Raw genomic sequence first — 4,960 nt, forward strand, 5'->3', positions numbered from 1 at the left:
TAGCAGATCCTACATTTCATGAATCGGGAGAAATTGATATTTTACTTGGATTTAATGTATTCCTTACTTTAATAAATGGCGAGGTAATTAAAAGGGGCAAAAATCTTCCATTTGCATGTTGTTCTAAGTTAGGATGGATAATTGCTGGAACTACACATTTTGAATTCCCAAACCGTAAGCAGGTTTCTGTCAATACGCTAAACGTAAACACGGAGGAATTAGTTAAATCATTTTGGGATTTGGAACCAATTCCCACATCGAAACCTTTAACTAAAGAAGAAAGATTGTGTGAAAATCATTTCGTGGAAAATCACGTGCGTAGTGAAAAGGGTCGTTACTCAGTAAAACTGCCATTCAAGCCTAAAAGAAATGAGTTGGGTAATTCCAGACCATCAGCCTTTCGAAACTTTCTTAGTGTGGAACAAAAATTAATAAAAACTCCTGAAGTATATCAACAGTATAAAGACTTCATGTCCGAATATTTATCACTTGGACACATGGAAGAATTATCCGATGATAATCCAGATAAAGTAAATTTTCATTATTATATACCTCATCATCACGTGCTAAAAGAATCCAGTCTTACCACAAAATTACGCGTCGTTTTCAATGCTAGTGCCAAAACTAAATCAGGTATATCGCTTAATGACACGCTAATGAATGGTCCCAAGGTACAAGACGACTTATTTACTATTCTTTTGAGGTTTAGATGCTATCCCATAGCCATTACTAGCGACTTATTGAAAATGTATCGACAAGTTCAAATTCATGATGAAGATCGCGAATTCCAAAAAATATTTTGGAGAGATGATCCATCGAAGCCGATTAAAACTTACAGGTTGCGCACAGTTACGTACGGCACTACTTCCGCTTCATACCTGGCTACTCGCGTACTCAAACAACTAACAATTGACGAAGGAACTAAATTCCCAAAGGCAGCTGAAATAATATTACACAATTGTTATATTGATGATGTCCTATTTGGTTCAGACACAGTAGAAGACGCAGTAGAGTTAATTTCACAACTGAGTGAACTTTTACAAAAAGGTGGCTTTCAATTGCATAAATGGTGTACTAATGATCACTCGATTTTAGAAACTGCTTTGAGTGCTCGGAACTCAAATTCTTCATGTACAGTCGTTGATACTAAATCAATAAAATTATTGGGTTTGGAGTGGTATCCAACGCAAGACGAGTTTACTTGCCACTTTGGAAATTTCGAAAACAGAGAGTGTTCTACTAAAAGAATAATTTTATCTTCTATTTCGAAAATCTTTGATCCACTTGGTTGGTTAGCACCTTTTATAGTTGCAGCAAAAATCTTGCTTCAAGACATATGGAAATTACAAATCTCGTGGGATGATCCCTTGCCAGATGAAATCAATCAAAGATGGAAAATCTATTGTGAAGATATCGCAAATCTTGAATCCATTCATATTCCTAGGAGAGTATTATTGCCCAAATCTACAAATATAGAACTTCATTGTTTCTGTGACGCATCAGAGAAAGCTTACCCCGTAGTGATTTATTTAAAGTCTTCAAATCATTCTTCAATTTCGGTGCAGCTACTAACATCAAAAACTCGCGTAGCTCCCCTGAAAGTAATCTCTATTCCTCGTTTAGAACTGTTCAGTTCTATTAGTGCATTTGGTTCAAGCTGTGCAGAATTCATTGCAAATTCATGTTGACGTATTTACGCATGGAGTGATTCAATGATAGTTTTGTCCTGGATACAATCAGAACCAACACGCTGGCAAACCTTCGTAGCCAACCGCGTTTCAGAAATTCAATCAGTCTTACCTTCATCGCATAGGAATCACATAAAAGGAAAGGAGAATCCAGCTGATTGCGCATCAAGAGGTCTTTTGCCTTCAGAGCTTTCTACTCATGACTTGTGGTGGACAGGTCCTCAGTGGCTTAATTCAAATAATATTCCGTTCTCTATCAACTTACCATTTTCAGAAGAGTCTTTAAGGGAACAACGAAAAAATATTTCTTGTTCAATTGGAACAGTCGCTTCGCAAATTCCAGTCCTTAATGAAGTTTCATCATTTTTGAAACTTAAAAGAATCATCCCATGGTGTTTTCGGTTTGCGAATAATTCAGCTAAATCTACCGCAACAAGGATTAAGGGTTGCCTTAAAAGCGAAGAATTGCAATACTCTAGAAATGCAATTGTTAGAGTAGTTCAAATGGATGAGTTTTTTAATGAATATAATCTTCTGAAAAAGAATCAACCGTTAAACTCAAATAGTAAGATCCTTTCTTTGAACCCGTTTATCGATAAGAATGGACTTATACGCGTTGGAGGAAGATTAAGACGATCCAACATCGCGCAGGACAGAAAATATCCTATTTTGTTGCCCAAGAAACATCACATAACACAGATTATAGTGAATCATTTTCATATATCCCATCTTCATGCTGGCCCCCTGCTATTGCTATCAGTAATTAGAAGAGAATATTGGATAATCCACGCTAGGTCAGTTGTAAGACAACAGATTTGGAAATGTGTGAAATGTCATCGTGTAAGAGCTAAAACATCTACCCAGATAATGTCTGATTTACCATCGTCTAGAGTCGTTCCGTCAAAGGTTTTCTCCAAAGTTGGAATTGACTACGCCGGGCCATTTCAAGTGAAGCCCAGGCAAGGTCGAGGAGTAAAACCAATGAAATGCTACATTTGTGTATTCGTGTGTTTTACTACAAGAGCTATACATATTGAATTAGTAGGTAATCTTACATCAGAATCATTTATTGCCGCTTTGAAGCACTTTGTGTCTCGAAGAGGAAAACCAGGAAGCTTTTCCTAGCTCAAATAATATTGTGCGTATCGTGAAGATCAAAACTGCTAACGGAGTTTTCAAAAGGCCAATTCACAAACTTAGTGTTTTGCCTATCAATGATTAAGTTTTTTTCCTAAAGCATTATAACTTTGTACTTTGCTTTAGCTATAAGTTCCTGAAATGTATCAAGGCTTCTGTGCATCTGTTTTGAGAACAATTTAGTTTCATTGCATAATTTCATATTATGTTTTCTTGTGAATATTTTGATGATACATTTTTGCATAATTTAATATTGTTATGATAATTTCATTTTGTAAAAGCTATTTAGTTTGAAACGATGTTTCAACGCCGGGCAGAATGTTTCGGCCACCAGAGCTCTCTGCCTGTCTGTTAGATATTATTTCGCAATGCGCAGATTGTATGCGTAGTTCGCATTTTGTTCTTGCATTCTTAATACCGCTAATTGTAACTCTGTCTTTTTACTTTGTGCTGTGTTGTGTTCGAAAGTTCAAACCGCGAATAAAGGTTAAATTTACAGTCCACTCGCAGTGATGTATTCTTAAGTTTATTAATTTAAAGTTAAGATACCGCTTCGCTACACATGGTGTGAGCAAAAGTAGGAAAAACAGAACTAGAAATATTGTACTATCAAACAGTGACTAAAATAATGCTTTCGCATTAAAAAAAATCTCTTTCCCCTCCCTTCTCTCTTTCAGAGAAGTCTTCCTCCGAAACGAATTCATCAAAGAACAATATATGTTCTTTGAATACATGATGTTAACAATTAACATGATGAAAAATTAAATACAGATGCTTATGTTTTAACTGAATGACAGCGCCCTAAGAACCAGATCTTCCGAAGTATGCATGAAAGCTAAAAGAAAGATCTTGCATTTCATGCAGTGGCAACTCTCACCAGCTTTCAGATTCTTTACTCATCATCAATTTTTTGAAGCACATTCATGTCTACAAATTTTGTTTTTCTAATACAGGATTTTAATCGTTAAGTTAAAAAATACACCTCCTTTGAAGTCTAATAATAACAACAAACGTGAACAAATAATTTGCAAGCAAAATATATGCTATAGCAAAATTCTTAGTTTTAACTGATTGTGACAAAGAATGTGAGAGATATTTGTCTGAAGGAAGCGATGACTGTATGAAAGTCTTCATGGATTTAAACTGGTTCATGCTGTACTAGAGAAAAAACAATGAAAATGTCATGTAGTCAATCTCGAAATTTTATCCGGACTAAACAAATAGTGTCCAGCGGTCGTATCCACTTGTGCACCGGTAAGTCGCTGTTGTGAATTAAATCAATATGCTTTATTTCTGGAAATTTCATTTTAGAATCTTGACATCACCCGCATTTTTTATTCTTGATCGTGCATTTTACGTAAATACTTGCTTATATGTCTTTATTGTTAGGTAAAGTTCGTCATTAATAATTCAGTTATGTTTGTAAGGATCTTAAGTTTTACTAACGTTTATTTTATTTTAAATCTTTACTATCACTTCTTATTTTCTACTTCCGGCCAGAATTAAAAGCTTTAACTTATTTATGCAAATTTGTCTGGCGAACGCCAAGTACTTAAGTTGTGGCTTTTTGCCAAGCAAGAGAGAGGAAGGAGTGATTAGGAGCAGGCCGCTTGCCATAGTAGTTTTACTCGGTTGCCTTCAAGACCAGAGGTTTAATCCTCTTGATAATTTTAAACGTATCGTAGTGTTAACAGTTCTCTGTACTACATACGGCCTTTCTGTTAATATACGGCCAATCTTCAAGTAGGCACTTGTTTATTAATCCAAAGTTAGTTTAGTTAGAGTTTAGTTAATATTTTTATATTCTTACGTTCAGACCACAAGTGGTTGATCTCTGTATTCCGAAGTCCGGAAATCATTGTAAAGAGAGAAAAATAAAGGGTTTCGTATACCCTTCCTGTGTATCTTGTCTACTTCCCACATTTATTGAACATAGCTTTAGTAAGCTCCCTGTTCCGAGCCAGGTCATTTAATGTTCCCAAAGTAAGTAAGGAGGAACACTGAACCTGATATGTTTAGCTCCTTGTGAAAATTTTGGGGGTCATTCAACACTAATCTATAAATTATTTCTTCATGACTATAAATTATTTCTTCATCCATTGAAAAATGGTCTATTTTACTGAAATAAGTGAGTA

Source organism: Stegodyphus dumicola, chromosome 5 (genome assembly GCF_044657685.1).
Source record: "Stegodyphus dumicola isolate Sdum_Otavi_A_Nest chromosome 5, ASM4465768v1".
Taxonomy (NCBI): domain Eukaryota; kingdom Metazoa; phylum Arthropoda; class Arachnida; order Araneae; family Eresidae; genus Stegodyphus; species Stegodyphus dumicola.